The sequence below is a fragment of the Sprattus sprattus genome (genome assembly GCF_963457725.1).
Source record: "Sprattus sprattus genome assembly, chromosome: 6".
Lineage (NCBI taxonomy): Eukaryota > Metazoa > Chordata > Actinopteri > Clupeiformes > Clupeidae > Sprattus > Sprattus sprattus.
In genome coordinates, this window is record NC_137925.1 from 24,055,781 (window position 1) to 24,076,879 (window position 21,099).

General features: G+C 47.7%; 1 protein-coding gene across 2 annotated transcripts in view; it reads left to right on the plus strand.

Annotated features, from left to right (window-relative positions):
* Nucleotides 1-21,099, plus strand: part of fgf13a (fibroblast growth factor 13a) — a 118,702-nt gene that overhangs the window by 25,724 nt on the left and 71,879 nt on the right. The gene's annotated exons all lie outside the window — the stretch shown is intronic.

Here is a 21,099-nt window from a genome sequence, read left to right on the forward strand (position 1 = left end):
ATGCGGATGAGCTAATGTGTAATCGCACCTGTGATGTTTGCTCTGAATTATTCATGTTCCCGCAATATGGGAGGTGACAAGAAAAGCTATTTTTAGAAGCTGATTAAAACAGCCGAGTTGGTCGCTTCTGTTGTGTTGTCTTAGCCAAGCTTCCTACCGCAGAAAAAATCCGCGTTTTTGACAGCCTTTGTCCAGTGAGTCGTCAGGGGATAGAGGAAAAATCGCAGCATTTGCTTAGCGGCTCATTGAAATGATCGGGAACGATTGTTTGATGAGCTCAATCGTGTGTGTTGGCCTGTGTGGTGGTCCGTTCCAGATGAATGCGCGTTCCCGATGTTTCCACCTCGCTCGCCCGAGGAGAAGGAGTTTATTATTATAAAATTGTTCCCTCTCCCCCATGCTGCGGGGACGAGGGCTGCATTCATGCAGAAAACTCCCCAGTGCCACCGCGTCGTATGCGTAAATCAAAGCCCTGGCCCGCTGATAGAGGCTGGCAAGTTTTATGGCTGCGTGTTATCTTCTGCCTCTGTCTGTCTGCTTTTTGAGGCTCAGCCTTCTCTTTCTCTCTCATCACCTTCAGTGCAGAGTGCTCATCTCTCAGGTCCTCTCAGCCTGATGACTGACAGGACTTCAGCGTTTTGAGTGCTGTACCCCTTGGCCCTCCCGCACTGGGGCAGTGAGGGGCGTGTATCCCACACAACCTCTCCTCTGTGTACGGGGCAGGGCTTCAGACTGGCCTCTCTGTCTCCCTTCTGGGTTGACGGACTCGGGGCTAAGATGTCATCACGCTCCGTAACGGGATGCCTGTTGAGGCACGTGGGTCATTGCAAACTTGTCAGTACGCCCCAACTGTGAGCCTAATGGTCATGCAGGAAGCTCCTCCTGGCTCAGTGGTGTGTGTTTTTAGCGTGAAGGGTTAAAGGGTATGAGACCTGCCGCATGGTGAGGATGCATCCTGGTGAGAGGGGAGGTTAGTTACACTACGTCTTGTCTTGCTGGGCTGCTGATGGCTGGAGTAGAGGTAACAGGTGTTTTACACGACCTCCCCATTCCTCTGTTTTTGCCATGATCTCAGTAGTTGTGTTTTCTCCCTTATTCCTCTGTCCCTTCCTCCTGTGCTGCTGAGGTCTCTGTAGCTGACGGCTGAGAAATGATGTCACAAAGTGGGTCGCTTAGCAGCCGGTGCTGGAGTGATGCGCTCGCTGCCTCGGCTCTGTCGTCCCTTCTCATCGCTCTTTTTTCAGGGCCTGTCTGCACCAGAGGCCACGAGCCGCCTCTTCTCGTGCTGTCCGTGCAGCGCGGGGCTCGTAATGGACTGGAGAAGTTACTGGGCAGGCAGGCACTCACTCTGGTGGTGTTGGGGCATTTCGGGTGTAAAGCAAACGCAATTAAACACCACTAAACCAAATTTATGGGTTGATCGATCCAAATGAACATTCGCCTATTTCTCTACAGAGACTTTCTCACCTTTGAAGTGTTGTCAATGTGGAGTTCAGCCTGTGCTTTGTCCTCGTGTAAAAGCATATGAAGTCAAATGTTACGTCTTTGTTTGTTGCAGTCACAACATGTTGTGCATGGATTGTACTGTAGCTGTTTGTTTTCTTATATGCTGGCCATATAATGTCTTTACCCGTCTTTAGTCATAATCGGGTATTGGGCAATGCCAGTGTTTACCCTAAAATATCTAATGTCAGCACAGCACAAATCACCATTCTGGCACGGAATCAAACAAGTGGACTCAGAAAGTATTAAATATAACATGGACTCAGTGAAACTGTTATTATGTCATAAATAATGACTGGATTAGCAGTGGCTTGCCAGAGTCCTCTGGGGAAATTTTGTACTCTTTTTTTTTTTTTTTCATTTGTTGAATGAACCCTTTGTTGTTTCCCTGCAGTTCAGATGTTTATTTCGGTTCATATAGACTCGGGAGAAGCTTTGGATGCTGGATGACAGTGACTACACTGACAAACGCAAGGGTGTGGTAGTGTGCTGGCTTCCATCAGAATGGTTTTGCTTGTGTGGATGACAACTCTTCTTCTGCAGTGTCTCTGAGCCTCTGCCCTGCCTGTTTCAATCATGCTTCTAGTACGTGGGGTTGCCTGAGGCAGCTCCTCAGCAAAGGACTTTTTAAATATTTCACATTTGAACCAATGTTTTGTTTCATATTCCGAAAGGGGTAATTTGTGATTTGAACGAAAAAATTACAGACATATTACAGACTAGATGCTTTTCACTGATCAACCACACATTGCATTTGTAATTTGCAGTGCTGTAGATGTCATGAATAATAGCGTGGGCAATGGTCGTCAGCCCCTGCTAATCTCTAAACAGCCTGCTGTGCCTCTATCTGGCGGGTAATGGGACCTCATTACGAGCGGACCAGCGGTCCAGCATGGTGACATTAATAAGGGCCAAGATGTAAAGCCCTAACATATATCTGGAAGGGGCAGCGAGGAAGAAAACAAGATCCAGCAGGGAAAAAAAAACAATTTAATGCCTCCATGATCTCAGTACGCCAGCGGCTGTGTGGGAAGAGAAGGAGCATTTCATGCGATGGAGATGGTGGAGATAGCGAGGGGGTTACTTCTGCCTCCCCTTGTAGTAGCTCCTCACCTGCAGGACTTCAGCTGCCTTTTAGGAGTAGGAGAGATAAGGCATCGGTTTCCATTGCTTGCTGTAGCGCTGAGCTTATTCAAGTTAATTGAAGTCAGCTGGTTGAGAGCTCTTATGCTGTAAAAAGGTCCAGTCATTCTGTGGCCAGGCACAGGCAATTATGTTTTGAAGACTGATCCATATTCTATTATACATCGAGTTTCATCATTGTGTCCATGTCATTATCTTGTAGTGAACATTGGGAGCTGTGCTTGGGCATGGAATAAATGCTGATTGTTGGAGTAGCTAGTAGACCACAGACCACTGGTATTGCCTGAAGGTGTGTTATTGCTATGAGTCATATACTGTGGCGCCACATGGTCCATGTAGAGTAAATAAGGTCGTTTTAAAAAGAAGAAGGAGCCAGAGTGATCACTGACCTCTTCTCACTGAAGAAGAAGAAACCAGAGAATTGGTTTAGAATCGATAATCGGTTTAGAATTGATAAATGGTTAAGAATCGAATCGATGACCTCTGAATCGGAGTCGAATCGTGAGGTGCCAAGAGATTCCCACCCCTAGTGACCACTAAAAAAGACTGCTGCTGCCTAATGTTCACCCTCTCTGCGGCCAGTGACAAGTTAAATGCAGCCTAGAGAGTCGGCTACCTAATCAGCAATGAGACACTCGGGCCAATAAGTGCAGTGTAGCAATTAATCCCTAATTGACGCAATCATTGCCCATTAAAGCCGCATCGACTTCCCCCACAGTCTCCGAACAAGAGCCCACGGTACTATTCGGCCAACTGATGTCATTGCTCTCCGTCAAAGGTGTGACCAAGCGCTCGCACCCCCTGCAGCAGGGGTTGTCATGGCGATTATCTGCAACAGCTCCATGGACGGCTGCAGCTGCAGCTCTGGCTCGGGTGCCTGGTCCTGCACGTGCAACGCTCTCCACGGATGCTGAGAGCAGCAGGGGCTGAATGCTAAGAGCGGAGAAGAGAAGATCACAGGAGTCCTTCCACTGCCACTTGCTGCAGGCCAGAGGGAGGCTTGAGCCTGCTGGGAAGCGCTTCTGAAGACCAGTTTCAGAGTTCATCAGGCACTTTCAGAGTGAGACTACCTCTTGCCACCAGTGTCATCTACTCCCCAAGACCTCAAGATATTAAGATGTTAACCAACTTGTTTATATCAGTCCGCATTATGTGCATGTAGGTGTTCCTCTTTAATATCTGTGTTTCGGTATTTCCTATTTCCTTGTTGAGAGTATTGCTGTTTGCTGTGCTGGTGATCATTTCTCCTGAGATCTCTTGCGTAAAGCATTAGACTTCCAAATTTGTCTACAGTTGCTCTCTCACACTTCTCCGTAACTCTGTCAGGACAGGAGAGAGTCTTCAAGAAAGTGCTTGGTGGAGCAGGACAGGTAGTCGCCTGGTTTCAATTACCACTTTCACACGGGGATCAGACACGCTAGGGGCATCCGGCGTCCCCTGATGAGCCAGCAGCGGCAGTGGAGGCGGGTGGAGGGGTGGGGGGACTTGCTCTCATAACCACATGATACCCCAATCTTGTCCTGGTGGTATGTCTGATGTAAGAAATCTGTCATCACGTCCTTATTTTCTTTTCACGGGAGCACAGCCTTTGGACGAAAACACTGACCATAAATGTAGTACAGCCTGTTTAGGGGGCCCCGTGTGAAATGTATTTCTTTGAAGTCAGGGCAGTTCAAATAAGGTTGCGCCTAGCAATTGAATGGACTGTGTCTAACCAACAGTTCCCATGGTGATGACTTCACCACTCAGCTTTATTCACACTGCCCAGCAACAGCTGTGCAGACCAGAACATAAGAGTCGTGAGTGAATGCTTCTCTTGGCACCATTTTCCTTGAAAGACAGCAACACAGAACCCCCTACACACCCTTTTCCTTTCAGATTCACATGGTCAGACAGGGTGCCAAAAGAGATTGGACCGCGGTTGTTAGTGATTGTTTCTGCGCCAGTGTTTGTTTTCCCTGTGCCCTGGCATTGACTTTCTAATCCAATTGCATTTCAAGTGAGGACTCAAGCTGTAGTGTTCAATTTGAAGCCTCCAAGTCAGGCTCTTGGCCAAGGCCATGCCAAACTCTAGTCTGGGGCATAGTGTGCTGACCTATAATAAGAGATGCCCACATAACACTCTGTTATGACCCTGTCTTCTAGGTCTTTCCAAGATATTAAATTTAGCCACATGTGTTGAATATGAGAGACAAACCCTCTCTTTCTTGAGCGAAGTCTGATACAAATGACTAACGTCCTTACAGGAATGATAGTTTTGCATGTGTCAGTTTCATTTGCTCATATCAAGCCACAGCAGAACATGACAGTTGATGTTTCCAGTGATAAGAGCCCACTCCAACTTCTGTAGGTATGTGTGAACTCAGCAGAGGGTATCTGTGAGGGCTGAGTCTCAAAGCAAAACACCAATACCCTCCTTGCACTTCTTTCCCTGTGGACATCAACACTGTCACAATGAATGCACACTGTAATATAGAGCCAGATCTATCCTGTACCTGTGTACATGTTCTCCCTATGTGTATTGTTTTTATTGTGATTCATGTATGTATGTTTGTGAGTTAAGTGTATAAGCTACTGGATGACCATAATTATCCATCTATCTATCTATCTATCTATCTATCTATCTATCATCTATCAACCTCAAAGTAAATCTCAGATCGGTGGTAGAGAATGCCTCCTCCTTCAGATCCTCTCAGGATTCTTTTCCAAACCACATACTTTAAGCGGAGCGCCCGGGCCAGATTCCCCCCTGCTGCTCTCGCCCCCGCCGCCTGTGGCTCCCGGCTGCTCCGCCGGTGCCTGATGTGTAAGCTTTTCATAAAAGATACAACGCTACGCGCCGGTGCCAAACCTGAATCATTTATACACTGAAGTGGATCTAAACCCTGCCGTTGCCTCACTCCTCCACGAGTCCTCAGGAGTGCCGGGCCTCGTAATGGGCTTGGTGTCAAACGGCGAGAGCCACTGGTTCCTTGGCGCCCTGTTCTGCAGCAGCCACTGCACTGTGCTTCAACCCCTAAACCTTTCTACTTTGTTGCCATGACTTATTCATAAAGCCACTCGACAGCCTAAACACTGTTCATTTGTGCAGCACGGGCATTTTCTAAACACACCTGAAGGGGGCGCTGTTCTAAAGTGATACAATGCAATCGGTGTACTGCAATGGTAATTTATATAATTTATAATGTGTTTATTATTGGATGGACACTGATTTAAATAAGACCTCTGACTACAGTTTGTCTTGTCTTATGATCCGCAGTGGCAGGTCTACCTTACTTTGCATTCTAATACTGACTGTGGTGGAGTTAATTTCTTCCAATCCTCTGAATCGCTGTCTGTGTATTTGTACAGCCTTGACATTTTTCTGCTGCCAAGCATACTAATGGCTCATTTTTATAACTCTACTAAGATAAAAGCCTTCCCAAATTGTAGTTGTTTGTTTCTGTGCAGTTTCCAGACATTGCGAGCCGAGCAGACAGCGACTATTTCAGTGGAGGATGAAATACTTTTCCACAGTATTATCGGAGTCAGATGCTGTGTGACAGAATGAGGTTGTCTGAAGGGTGGAGGATTGGGAAGTTTATTTTGGGGGATTTTTGCTCATATCAGTGACAAATAATACTAATTTTAGCATATTTACTATGGAACGTGTTCTACTAAACGTGATATTACTCTGCTTTCATGTAAAATCGAACCCTGTTACAATTATCTAGTCAGAACAAGGTAATTTGGTCATATTTTGATTTATTAATTCCAAACATTGTTCCATTGACGCATGCTAGGCTCAGTCTGTGGGTATTGAATTGTCGAATTGTCACCACAGCAGCACACAACTCTGATGTTTTATTTATGTTCCCGCTGTCCCAAATTAGTGCTTCCAAAAGGCCCATGATCAATAGCCATTACCGAAAGCCACCAATTTTGGATGGAAAAAAAGTTCCAATGTTGCTAGAAGGTGATTCAGAGGCGGTCCAAATTGTGCTGTGATGCTAGCCAAACTGGCCTGACTGGATGGGAGTCTGTCTCCTGTCTAGTCCACAGGACTGCAGGTGTCCTTTGCTCTATATACTCATAACTCGTGCACACACACGAACACACACACACACACACACACACACACACACACACACACACACACACACACATATATACACATATACACATGACAAAGCCAAACTGGCCAGACAGTCCTCTCATGTCATGTCAGGTTGCTTGGAGGTGGGATCTTGCAGCCTGTCTGGGTCCTCTGCCACTCCTGAATCCGCTGACTCTGAGCTGCTGTGGGTTCAACGTGTTTGCATGTAACGCACAGGGACGTGTTTGCATGAAACGCACAGGGACGTGTTTGCATGTTACGCACAGGGTCTGTGAGTTCCTCTTCTACAGAAGCCATATGTCTACCCTCTTGCTCCCATCCCCATATCAAATACGAATCATGGCCCAAACCAAAGGCCACTTGAATCTGTGTCCTAGCACCATTTGCTTTCATTCATCTAGACAGTATCATGGATGGATCAAAGGGAGCAGTTATGAATGGAGAGCTATGAGTCCAGTCCCCTGACCAGCAGCCATGTTTGCCTCAAAGGCCATGACTTAGCAGCACAGAGGAGATGCCAGGATGCCTGAGGGGCGATGGACTAACCATACAGGAGAAATGCGAGGAGAGGGAGGAGGAGGAGGAGAGGGGCGTCAGTGAGATGACTGCAGTCAGATCTCCAGATGCCCAGTGGTCATGAGGAGGAGGAGGAGGAGGAGGAGGAAGAGAGAGAGGAGAAGAGGGAGGAGGAGAAGGAGGAGAGGGAGGAGGAGGGGCGCGTCAGTGAGTTGACTGCAGTCAGATCTCCAGATCCCCTCTGGTCACAAGGAGGAGGAGGTGGAGAGGGAGGAGGAGGAGGAAGGAGGAGGAGGAGGAGGAGGAGGAGGAGGAGAAGGAGAAGAGAGGCGTCGGTGACTTGACTGCAGTCAGATCTCCAGATGCCCAGTGGTCCCACTAGGGCAGATGGTCTTCATAGCTCTGCGCCTCTGAGTCTGCAGCACTTATGTAAGCACACATCCACACAACCCAACTCGCACGTGAGTGTGGATGTGTTTATATATGTGTGTGTGTGAGAGTGAGTAAGTGTGTGTATGTGTGTGTCTGTATATATGAGTGTGTGCGTATGTGTGTGAGAGTGAGATACTGTGACTGTGTGTGTGTGTGTGTGTGTGTGTGTGTGTGTGTGTGTGTGTGTGTGTGTGTGTGAGAGAGTGTATGTGTGAGAGTGAGATGGTGTGAGTGTGTGTGAGAGTGAGATACTGTGACTGTGTGTTTGTGTACGTAGGACGTGTGTGTGTGAGAGTGTATATGCGTCTGTTTATATGTGTGTGTGTTCCATCTAGTTGCCAGTGGAAATGTGCCAAATGAGAGCGAGAGATGAAGTGGCTGGGGCTGGGAGGAGAGAGGGGGATGGGACTTGACACTCACTGATAGCTCTCTCCCGCTCTCTCACAGCGAGCCACCTGAGCATACCTTTGTCTCCTTTTCCGCTCAGCTGGGCCAGAAGGAGATGGCTGAAGAGGGTGGTGTGTGTGTGTGTGTGTGTGTGTGTGTGTGTGTGTGTGTGTGTGTGTGTGTGTGTGTGTGTGTGTGTGTGTCGGGCAGCTCTGTCTGGTGAGCATGTTAGAACTGCTGAAAAGGGAACTGTGGTAAGGACTCTTGGCAGGTCGAAGTGTTCTGATGCTTGTGAGAGCCCTCACCTTCCTCATCAGATTCTTCAAGGGTGGGTGAGAAAGTATGAGTGGTATAGTGTCTAAACATATTTCATACACACAGATGACATATGATTTAGACTACCACATTGGAATTTAGATTAAATTTGGGAGGGAGCTAATAAAAAGGTAGATGAGTTTGACATTTGTAGAGCAATCCAACACCTTGACATTATGCAGATCATGAATGTGAAAGTGCAACATGCAGTTGTAGATATAACTGGCCAAATTTATAGCCTCGTAATATAGGGCCTAGGCCAGGTTTTTCCCGTGGAGACTGAGGCAGGCATCCAAGCTTTTCACCCTCTACTGCACCCCCGGTTGACTGACTGGAGCCCCCCCCCCCCCGGTTGACTGACTGGAGCCCCCCCCCCCTGGTTATAAAGGTTAATCTGAACTGCCAGCTGTGGTCTGTTTAGGTTTGTTTTCCTGCCTTATGCAGGCAGGTGCTCTTAACCTTTACTCCTCCGTGTCATTGATGCCTCGTGTTGATTCTGGCGTGGGCAGTTAGGCCATTTCAGTTTGGAGGATTCAAGCACAGGTGTTCACTTCAGGAGGGATGATTTAACAAAACTGCAAAACCACGGATTTCTGCCATGATACATTAACACTTACGCATGTGTAAGATGTATACACACACACGTAGAAACAGAGGAAGGTGGAAGATGGGGGTAAAAACGCTGAGTGAACCCACTTCATCTGTCAGGAGGCCGAGGATGTGAGGGCTTCACTGGCAGGAGGCCGGGGGTGTGAGGGCTTCACTGGCAGGAGGCCGGGGGTGTGAGGGCTTCATCCAGCAGGAGGCCGGGGGTGTGAGGGCTTCACTGGCAGGAGGCCGGGGGTGTGAGGGCTTCACTTGCAGGAGTCCGGGGGTGTGAGGGCTTCACTGGCAGGAGGCCGGGGGTGTGAGGGCTTCATCCAGCCGGAGGCCGGGGGTGTGAGGGCTTCATCCGGCAGGAGGCCGGGGGTGTGAGGGCTTCGCTTGCAGGAGGCCGGGGGTGTGAGGACTTCATCCAGCCGGAGGCCGGGGGTGTGAGGGCTTCGCTGGCAGGCGGTGGAGGCGGGGCGTGGTAAGCCGGCGTTCCGTGAGGGTTCTGTAACAGACGGTTCTCTGACAGGCTGTTGGGCCGCTTCTGCACCGCAGGATCGCGCTCAGCAAACGTGTCGACAGACAGGGTGTTCAACATGCGCACACACACACACACACACACACACACACACACACACACACGCTTCATTCTCCCCCTATGAAATCCCTGGCCCGGTTCCAGATCAAAATAGTGATGAGAACATTCCTGGCACTGTCTCCCACAGCACCCCAACACCAAAGAACTGGCATCATGACTCTCTCTTTTTTTCCTTGCATTTACATTTAGTCATTTAGCAGACTTTTTTTTATCAAAAGTGACGTACAAGGGAGAGAACAATCAAGCTATGAGCCTTTTATGTTGGCTTAAGATGGTGAACTGCAAAGACCAGCTCCTGCCAAACACAAATCAGCCCCAGTATCATGCGTCTTAACATGTGTGTGTGTGTGTGTGTGTGTGTGTGTTTGTCTGTGTGTGTGTGTGTGTGTGTGTGTGTGTGTGTGTGTGTGTGTGTGTGTGTGTGTGTGTGTGTGTGTGTGTGTGTGTGTGTGTGTGTGTGTGTGTGTAAGAGAGAGAGAAAGAGAAAGTATATTCTCTGTAGGTATTTCATGACTCAAACACAAATCAGCCCCAGTATCATGCGTCTCAACATGTGTGTGTGTGTGTGTGTGTGTGTGTGTATTGTCTAAAGTAACAAGAGAAAGGTAAGGTGAGGTAGCGTGCAAGAGGCCAGCTGTGCCGTGCATGCTTGACCTGTGTTGAGCGTATGGGAGCGACCACAGACAGCTGCGCTGACAGACAGGTGAGGTGGACTCTGCAGCGGTCTGTCTATCTCTCTGGCTATCTGTCTGTGGAGCTCTGTACTCAGAATGGTGCAGGATAAACCAGGTACCCTGTGTGTCAGGTGCTGCTGTTATGTGGACATCCGCAGTAACTAGAGATCTAAATGAAGTGATGTGTGACTCACTAAACAAAGTTTCATATCATTTCTTTAATTTCGTTAAAAGCTGGTTGTCATAGGGCACATTGCACTTCAAAGTTAATTCAAAACAAGTGATTCACCAGTCTGAGACTAAATCCACTATTGTGGCGGAAGGGACCAGACTCTGAATCTGTTCAATCTTAAAATGACTCATTCGGGGCTGTTGTTTTTCTGTCGCTTGGGGCTCGGAGCTCGGAGCAAGTCGGAGCAGCCTGGTAGCGGAAGCAACAGATGTCCAGATAACTGGGTCCTGCACTGTCTGAATACCGTTTGACTTTTCGTAGCAACCATTGCTGTGTAACAACTCAGCTCCTAATCCTTCCACCCCTGTGGGCTCCAGAGTACCAGCCATAGTAGAAGTGACTTTCTCAAGAAATGTAAGCGGACTGGCATGAGATCCGCGTTACCATTGGGAGGCTTTGACTCATTTTGTCCGCCCCTGCAAGAAATCAATTACCTCTCCCCACTCGCCTTTGTACTCGTAGCCTTCTGTTCACCATCCATTTGCAGTGTGTGTCAGGAGAACACAGGGGAGCTGACGCTTTCTTCTCGGCACTGTCTCACTCCGCAAAACACTTAAAGGTTAGCCGGGGACCGGACTTTCAAGGAAACAAGTTCAGAGGGGCTGCTCTGTTCTTTGCTCCTTTCGTTAGACCTTAAAGCTCCTCCTAAAATGTTTCTTTGGGCCTGCTGTTTTTTCTTTCAAAACATGAATGCATCATCGTTTTGGTGAACTGGACTAACTTCAGGTGTTGAAGGATATTTTTCAGCTTTTCACATCAGATGTGTGAAGCATGCTCAACAGACCTTGGACTGTGAGGAGTTTTAAGAGAGACCCCCGATGGAGACGCATTGCTATTCTCAATGCCTTTTTTATCCAGTTCAAAGTCTCTGACCTTGTAGCTCTCCCTCTATTGGCTCTGCTGTAGAGCGCATGCCTGGGACATTCATAACATGCACAGACTGTGCACCTTCTGCAGTATTTATGTTACATAAGAGTAACTTACAATTACACAACCTCAGAATTTCTATTTTTTTTTTCTAAAGCATTTCACCCTGAATGAACATTTGGGAAAGAAAGTGGGGCGTTGCCCAAATGTGTCAACAGTGTTGAATGCATCACATTGGCTTAATGTTTATGAATAGGCTTTTAGAACAATGGCCATAGTACATTACAAACGGTCAGTATATTGTGGAGTTTTTCAACAACTGAGGGCCAGATGGACCAGTTCGCGGAAAGCGCACGCTGTGCCTTGTCATTTTATGTCATTTGGGAATGTACAAAATCTGCAGTTCATCACGTAATCAACGCATCTCACCGCCCTCTAACCCTCATTTGGGTCGCCCACCACTGAATGGAATCATTCAATCACAGGCACAATTGAATGGAATCATGAAACTGACATTAAAAGGAATCAAAGTTTCGCAATCTGGAAATAGACTAACATGCTAATAAGATGTGATCAGGCAGAGAGATATTTGGGCGGCCATAACAAAGAAAAGGGAAAAGCGATGGTGAAGCTTAAAAAAGGCAAGCAAAAGTAAATGTTGCTTGTGACATGGTACACATGGCAACGGAATACGTAATCACACAACCCGCAACCCCCCCACTTGTTTATGACCCTGATGCAGGGCTGGACTGGCATTCTGGCATACCGGGCGTTTTCCCGGTGGGCCGAGGTGCAATATGGGCCAAAAGTCCCGAATTTGAATTATGATAGCCCCCCCCCCCCCCCCCGCGAAGTTCAGGGGACTTGGTTCAAACGTTAGTGCCACCTCATCAAGCGCGTTTCCTACAGGAGGAAATAGACTCCCTTCTAGGAAAGGGAGCAATACAGTCTGTACCTCTCGAGAACAGGGGCTTCTTCAGTCGCTATTTTCTGGTTCCAAAAAAGGACGGAAAATATTGACCGATCTTAGACCTCCGTATTCTGAACAAAGCTTTAAAGTGTATGATGTATATTGTATTGTATTGAATTAAGATTAATTAAGACCACCACCTTAACACACAAACTCTTCTTGAACTCATAAAGTAGTAGGTTCAGTGACGTGCGGTGAGACAGCTGTCTTCTGTAGCTTCTGCGAGCCCATGAATCAATGTTTCGTTGGAATCATGATGTAACGTTGTTGTAGAGGGAATACAGCAATGCTATTTTCTAATTGGCAGGGCATATGATTCTAGACTTCGCTAAGCACTGAAGCGACTGAAACGGTGAATTTTGATCACATTCAGCGAAGTTAACAGGTAAAACGGGAGAAAAATAGGGCGTCTGTAGGCCGTCCTGCCTAAAAGTAGGGCGTCCCATTTCTTCTTATTTTTTAGTAGACTACAGGGCAGACGCCCTGCTAGCTAAAAGCCTGGTTGGTGTAGACATTCGAGAGACCAAAAGGTGTGTTAGGCCTATTGAATTAGGTGGGCCGGTCTGGTTCAAAATGCCCGGGCCGATTTTTTTGTCCCAGTCCAGCCCTGCCCTGATGTAGATTAAAGGTGTCCCCTACGGTCCCTTTCACAAATCATTATTTTTCTCATATGAACACAGTTCCATTAGGTGTTTAATGTTAGAATCTAGAACCTGATCTTTCCTGCAGGGCTGTGGGCTGATTTGACTGAAGACCCTGTACCCCAGAGACCCCTGTACCCCAGATCCCTGAGACCCCTGTACCCCTGTACCCCAGAGTTTGGGTCCTCCAGCATTTCTCAGTTCTTCTGACTGCCAGCTCCTCTGTCTGTCTCTGCTCTGCTCTCTCCTGCCCTCTCCCCCACCTGTGGCTACCCTGTCAGATCCTCATGAGGCAGAGGGCAATACACTACCGAGCCCTGGCATGGGGTGCGGGGGTGGGTTGAGTGCGGTGTGTGCTGTGGCCAGACTGATTTGAAGTCATTTTGAGTGTTGACGCTGTGGCGCTGATTCGTGTTTTAGGCTGAGGATTTGAGGGATAGCATAGCAGAAGTCCAGAGCAATGTACAAACACACCCAAAAATGTAAAACAAACACATACAAACACCCATAGTTTAGCTGCTTTTCGTTGGATTCTCTTACTGAATGTGTGGCCCAGGATATATTCTATCACTATATGTTTTAATAGCTCAAGTTATTCGCAGTGCAGTTCATTAAACTATATAGGGATGTTACATATAGATGTACTTGAATAGTCTGACCCAAGTCCATAATATTGTTGTGATAGTTATGTCATGTCGGTTGGCACAGGGACTGTTGAATAACACGACTGCAGTCTGAGCCATGGGGTGTGATGTGTGAAGATGACTCTGAGAAAACAGTTGCTGTTGCATAACAAGGGGAGGCTGTGTGGAGAGAGAGAGAAAGTGTGTGTGTGTGTGTGTGTGTGTGTGTGTGTGTGTGTGTGTGTGTGACAGAGTGTGTGAGTGTCTGTGTGTGACAGAGAGAGAGAGTGTTTGTGTGTGTGTGGCTGTAGTTAGCTGCTGTAGCTGTAGTAAAGTTACGTCAGTCAGGTCAGTGAAGCAGGTAAGGACATGTTGCCCTATGGCTGACCCTCTCCTTAGAGGAAAGAGCAAACCACACAACATCCTCACGGGCAGCTCAGGAGAGAGCGAGCCATATGTTAGGATCCAGTCTGAGAAGAGACAGAAAGCAGTTTAGATGTTTTATTTCAAATGTATCAGTTAGAGATGGGTCATGTTTTTTTTTTTTTTAAATATGTGCATAGCTGTTAAATTATATATTTTTTTATAGTTTTATGCAACTATCATCTTGTCTTGTCTTTAGCGTTACTACCGCCACAAGGTAGATGAGTCTAAAGCAGACTATATCCACTAGAAAATCTTCACTTCCTCATTACTAGCTGTAACACCTTTTCAACCAGATACAACATAAAGATCAAGATGAGACTGACATTCAGGTATTCACTGATTTTATAACCAGTGTTCACAAGAATGTTGTTAATCATTAGAATTGGGAGATATCTATGGGATGAGTTGAGGGCTAGAGATAATGATGATGTATGAAAGAGCTTGAGAGGGAACAGAAATTGGGAGCCTAGCCTTTAGCTAACGGATAAGAGAAACTGACTTTTGAATTGCACTAGTGTGTGTCAGTGTGTATTATTCAACAGCTGCGTATAAAAACGTTTGGGGTTTGAACTCTTACCAACTGGGTTACGTTTTAACGGCTCAGAACTGAACTCTACTGCTGCCCCCACTTTGAAAATCCATATTAAATGTGTTGTCTAGCAGATTTGAGAGCTCTGTCAATAAAATATACAGACACACACACACACACATAGACATACACAGCGCACGAACACATACTGTAATTGCGTTTGGGTAATTACATAAACCTCTGTAGGGCAGTGGGGTGTGTGCGTCATTCTTCCATTTTGCTTCGAGGTTCTGCCAAACAACAGATTGCTTTGCACACCCTGCTCTCATGTTCCTTGTGACTTTTTTGCGGCAGCCATAATGGGAGATTAATCGGGTCATTGTGGGAGCAGGTTGTCCAAAATCCTATTTATTTGCATCAGCTGTTGATTGAGGTAAACACACTTCTTAATGCTTAATCCGATTTAATACTTTCATCTGGTTGGGCTCAGAGCCTGTCTGCCATCACCATCACATACGTGCGTGCGTGCGTGCGTGCGTGCGTGCGTGGGCGCGCGTGTGAAGGAAAATATAAATTAGAGTGTATATATATTGGTTCATGAGTAAGCACACATACTGTAATGTATGCATCACTGAGTGTGAGTGTTATTCTTTATAAACAAGGTACCACAGCGATAAACATGCCCGAGTGATTCCTTATAGATAGGTGTGTGTGTGTGTGTGTGTGGTGTGTGTGTGTGTGTGTGTGTGTGTATATGAAACACATGACAGTGTTAGATTAGGCTAACATATACATGTATGTTAGGTAAGTGTGCACTTGTATTTAGCAACCAGGGCATGTGGCATACATCCTGGGTGGCCCATTACGTAAGGGATAATGTATTGTCCGGAGGTCATTCTACAAAAATAATTCCCGACGGGGCGAACAACACCCCGACGCGCAGCGGAGGGTGTTGTTTTGTACCGAAGGGAATTATTTTTGTAGAATGACCGACGGACAATACATTATCCCGCTTATTATACGGGTACTTGCCAAAAACGATAGAAGACATTCCTCCAACATATCTCTTTTTAATGATTTAGGTGCCGTTTCATGTGTCCCGTTTAGAAATAAATAGTTCTTCAAGCAAATAGAACTTTGAAGTTTCAGGTGTTGCATAGCAACCCATTACTTGCTGACTTCAAATTACTCTCTACTGTTGCGTTAAAATGACTGGACTTCTGGCGGAATGATATGAAAGATGTGAATTAGAAGTACAAAACCCGTTGCCAATGACAGCGGTGATTATCTTTCGCAGAGGTCTGTTAGCAGGAATTAATGTATGGGTATGACGTAGGGATGGCCCATTCAAATCAACGGTACTTTTTGGAACATTCTGAAGAGCCGTATAATAAATAAGGTTAATGTATAGCTAAGTGCTAAATAAAAATGGAAAATCACCTTTGATTGATAGTCTGACCTGACCCATGGATATGGCACTGTTGACAGGGAACATTGGCCTCGCGAGGTAGGAGTATTCATGTCAAAACTGATGCGCCTTTGGCACCTAAACATCTACAAGTATAACATGCTACTGAGGTCATGATAATGTCTACAACCGCAGGAATCACTACAGGCTACAGGAGGGAAAGAGAGTCCAAAATACTGTAATTTAGAATCCTGTTTTACGTCTGCGGTGTTCTAACTTAATACTTCTGGATCTCCGACGCACTCAGACCCGATTACGGGAGGGGTGTGAGCCTGCGGTGGAGATTCGCGTGGATCCTTTGTGTGTCTGAAAGCCTTGGTACTCCTCACCACCCACTCAGCCTTCAGAGCTTTTCCTAGATGCCTTTGGCAGCCTGTCTGCAGCTTTGGTTGTCTGCTTTGTGTTGTCTTTGTGTGTGCGTGTGCGTGTGCGTGTGCGTGTGCGTGTGCGTGTGTGTGTGTGTGTGTGTGTGTGTGTGTGTGTGTGTGTGTGTGTGTGTGTGTGTGTGTGTTGTCTTTAGGTGTGTCAGGCCCAGCAGGGCGCCCGGTAATTACGCTCCTGCGTGCATTTATGAATCATGTATAATGTACAATTGCTTTGTCGCATTTTTTAAGCAGGCCAGATGTGTTTTTTCTCCAGAGTGTGTTGTCTGATTGCATTTCTATATATATATGTGTGTGTGTGTGTGTGAGTGTGACGGTGTTAGTTCCTAAAAGACAAACACTCAAAAGACAAACAGGGTGGGATGAGGAGACATAAATATTTATGCCATGGTTGTTAAAAAGACAGGTTTGTCATTAGAGCTCTCCTGCGGCGCTACATGGGACGTGTGTTGACAATGCTGTGATGTATTACACGGCAGTTTCCTCAGACACCCGCACTCTCATTTTGCTACAGTGAGGAGAGTGTGTCCCTCTGTCCTTCGGTTTTTGTGTGTGTGTGTGTGTGTGTGTGTGTGTGTGTGTGTGTGTGTGTGTGTGTGTGTGTGTGTGTGTGTGTGTGTGTGTGTGTGTGTGTGTGTGTGTGTGTGTGTGTGTGTGTGTGTGTTTTATACATGCATGCATGCCTGTGTAATGCCTTAAACAATGACCTATGATAATGAAGTGTCCTGAAATCTGGGGTCAGGCTGTTTTGTTTGGTCCCTGAGGGTGAGGACTGGCCAGTGGAGGAGGAAGCAAGGAGCAAGTGAAGGAAGACAAAAATAAGGAGAGAGAGAGAGAGAGAGAGAGAGAGAGAGAGAGAGAGAGATAGAGAGAGAGAGAGAGAGAGAGTACCAGTGCTAGAAAGTATTTTTGTGACCCGGCTCTCCTCTGAAGAGTGGTCAGAGTCAAGAGAGGCTGAGAGGCAGACAGGAGGCTGAGAGGCAGTCAGGAGGCTGAGAGGATGAGAGGCAGACAGGAGGCTGAGAGGCTGACAGGAGGCAGACAGGAGGCTGAGAGGCAGACAGGAGGCTGAGAGGCAGTCAGGAGGCTGACAGGAGGCTGAGAGGCAGACAAGAGGCTGACAGGCAGACAGGAGGCTGAGAGGCAGTCAGGAAGTCAGGAGGCTGAGAGGCAGTCAGGAGGCTGAGAGGCAGTCAGGAGGCTGAGAGGCAGACAGGAGGCTGAGAGGCAGACAGGAGGCTGAGAAGCAGTCAGGAGGCTGAGAGGCTGAGAGGCAGACAGGAGGCTGAGAGGCAGACAGGAGGCTGAGAGGCAGACAGGAGGCTGAGAGGCAGTCAGGAGGCTGAGAGGCAGACAGGAGGCTGAGAGGCTGACAGGAGGCTGAGAGGCAGACAGGAGGCTGAGAGGCAGTCAGGAGGCAGTCAGGAGGCTGAGAGGCAGACAGGAGGCTGAGAGGCAGACAGGAGGCTGAGAGGCAGACAGGAGGCTGAGAGGCTGACAGGAGGCTGAGAGGCTGACAGGAGGCTGAGAGGCAGACAGGAGGCTGAGAGGCAGACAGGAGGCTGAGAGGCAGTCAGGAGGCAGTCAGGAGGCTGAGAGGCAGACAGGAGGCTGAGAGGCAGTCAGGAGGCTGAGAGGCTGACAGGAGGTAGACAGGAGGCTGAGAGGCAGACAGGAGGCTGAGAGGCAGTCAGGAGGCTGAGAGGCTGAGAGGCAGACAGGAGGCTGAGAGGCAGTCAGGAGGCTGAGAGGCTGAGAGGCAGTCAGGAGGCTGAGAGGCAGACAGGAGGCTGAGAGGCAGTCAGGAGGCTGAGAGGCTGAGAGGCAGACAGGAGGCTGAGAGGCAGACAGGAGGCTGAGAGGCAGACAGGAGGCTGAGAGGCTGAGAGGCAGTCAGGAGGCTGAGAGGCAGACAGGAGGCTGAGAGGCAGACAGGAGGCTGAGAGGCAGACAGGAGGCTGATAGGCTGACAGGAGGCTGAGAGGCAGTCAGGAGGCTGAGAGGCAGACAGGAGGCTGATAGGCTGACAGGAGGCTGAGAGGCAGTCAGGAGGCTGAGAGGCAGTCAGGAGGCAGTCAGGAGGCAGACAGGAGGCTGAGAGGCAGACAGGAGGCTGAGAGGCAGTCAGGAGGCTGAGAGGCTGACAGGAGGCTGAGAGGCAGACAGGAGGCTGAGAGGCAGACAGGAGGCTGATAGGCTGACAGGAGGCTGAGAGGCAGTCAGGAGGCTGAGAGGCAGTCAGGAGGCAGTCAGGAGGCAGACAGGAGGCTGAGAGGCAGACAGGAGGCTGAGAGGCAGTCAGGAGGCTGAGAGGCAGTCAGGAGGCTGAGAGGCTGACAGGAGGCTGAGAGGCAGTCAGGAGGCTGAGAGGCAGTTAGGAGGCTGAGAGGCTGACAGGAGGCTGACAGGAGGCTGAGAGCCGGTCAGGCGGCAAGAACAACACAGATCTTCTCCACCACTTCCTCAGAACACACTCACTCACATCCTTCCACTGCTGTGGCTTTCATTCATAGCTTGTCCTCTCAGCTGTATCACATGCATACCCTTTTCCAAATAATACATCAGATACCATATGAACTTACTTATTTCCTTAAATCACTCCCTAGTATGCTTATTTTGTCCTACTTTCATCTGCATTGCTGGTGGGTTGAGTGTAATTTGACATGCCAGTGTCCATGACATCATGCTAGCCTATGGAGGGAGGCTTTGCCCAGCCTTGGCATGCCTGCTGCTGCCCCTACGGTGATGGTATATTTCACCCCCCAACCGCCCGCCCGCCCCACCGCCCACCGTCGCCCTTTTAATCCTGATCTAAGACCCCTGCTTCTTGGGCTGGCCAATGGTTTACGCCCCGATGGGAGCTTGATATTTATGTTGGAGGAGATTGCACTCTGCTCGTGTGCTGAACCAATTAGGCTGCCCTGTCTGGTGTGAATCACTTTAATTAAACCGAGCTTACTGGCCTGTATATAAACATCCTTTCCTCTTTTTTGGCTTCTCAGCGATTCTCTCTATCGCTCTTGCGCTTCCTCTTTTTTTTACTTTGTCTCTCTTCTTCCCTCTCATAAATACACACACATACACACGCTCGGCCATCATAGGTCTGTGCTGGTAGGGTGCTGCTGTGGGCCAAGGTGACAGCCCATGATGAGTTATAAGAAGCTCAAAGTAAGGTCACCCTTTGAGGCGCTGTCAAGGCAGGCGAACGAGTAGCGCGCGCGAATCACTGGATCTTAATTAAGTTTCAGTTCACGGCACAAGGTCTTCTCTCACCTTAACATCAGACCAGGAGTCAATTACCCATGCATGTATACCTGAGATACCCCCCTTTTTTAAAATCAAACTCTTAACCTGATTTAATTTGCAATGTGAGGCAAACTTTTGCATACATTTGCATGGTGTTGCAGTTCCATACAAGTTCAAATGTGCTTAGGCTTAGAAATATGTCCTGGAATAGAAATGTGCTACCGTAATTTCATTAAAAACCCTTTTTACATTTTTATTTCCTCATGCTTGTCCATTGTGACCGTGACCGGTTTGGCCTGTGCGTTTCTCCACTGACCCGAGGACAGTGATAAGCTGACTCTGGGGCTCAGGGAGCATCTCTCCTGCTGTGGACAGACAGACCCTTAGAGAGAATCCAGGGGTTGTAATTGCCTTTTCCACTAGACTGACCAGGCATCTCGCGTCCCTCAGGGCTCAGCTGGAGGGAGTGATTAGCCTCTATTTCTTATCTTGCTTTTTGCTATTTTCTTGCTCTCTCTTTCTCTCCGCATGTGTTTGTTTGTCCGAAGCAGTGATGCACAGAAATGAAAACTCTTCTCTGAAATCAACATTCACACTGGAGAAAGGGTTAAAAAATAATTTGAGTTGTTGTTTAACATTTCTAAAATTAATTTAGAAACCCATAACTTGCATGAACTGGTACTGCAATAGCTGTCATGCCACAGCCATTTTAACTGTAAGCGACAAAATGAAAACTGAAAGGATTAGGCCTAGTGTTAGGTGAAAATTCACTCAAGTTACCTCAGGACTCCAGATATAGTATATTTATTCAACAACAACAACACGCTTGAAACGTCATGTTTCAGCTCACAAGGCACGTTATTAACACATATACAAACTTGATTAAAGTCACAGTTTCATATTTCTCTGTCAAATAGTTTTAAACAAAAGCAACTGTAAATAGCAACATTTGCTAACTGTGCTGCTGGTCAACTTCTATAAATCTTACGTTTGTTTTCTGTGCATTGATCAGGCTGTTTTTTGATTTAGTGGAAAACATCTAGTTCCTGCATTGACCCTTTTGTCACAGCATAAACAGTAGCGCTGAACTAATTTGACCTCACCTACACACAACTCACACACACGTCTCTCACACACACGTCTCTCACACACACACACACACACACACACACACACACACACACACACACACACACACACACACAATCAGCAGCATGGCTATTTGTTTTCTGGTGTGTTGGCCTGTGTGATGGGGTTTATATGAGTGCTCCATGAGGGGGTCATTAGCGAAATAACCAGAACCATAACAGCAGCCATTGTGAGCACGGCCAGTGAGCTTTTTGAATAGCAGTGAGTCAGAGCCTGCAGGTAGTCAGTGATGATGGCTTTGTTGTGGGCATAGCCTGTGTGTGTGTGTGGGTGTGTGTGTGTGTGTGTGTGTGTGTGTGTGTGTGTGTGT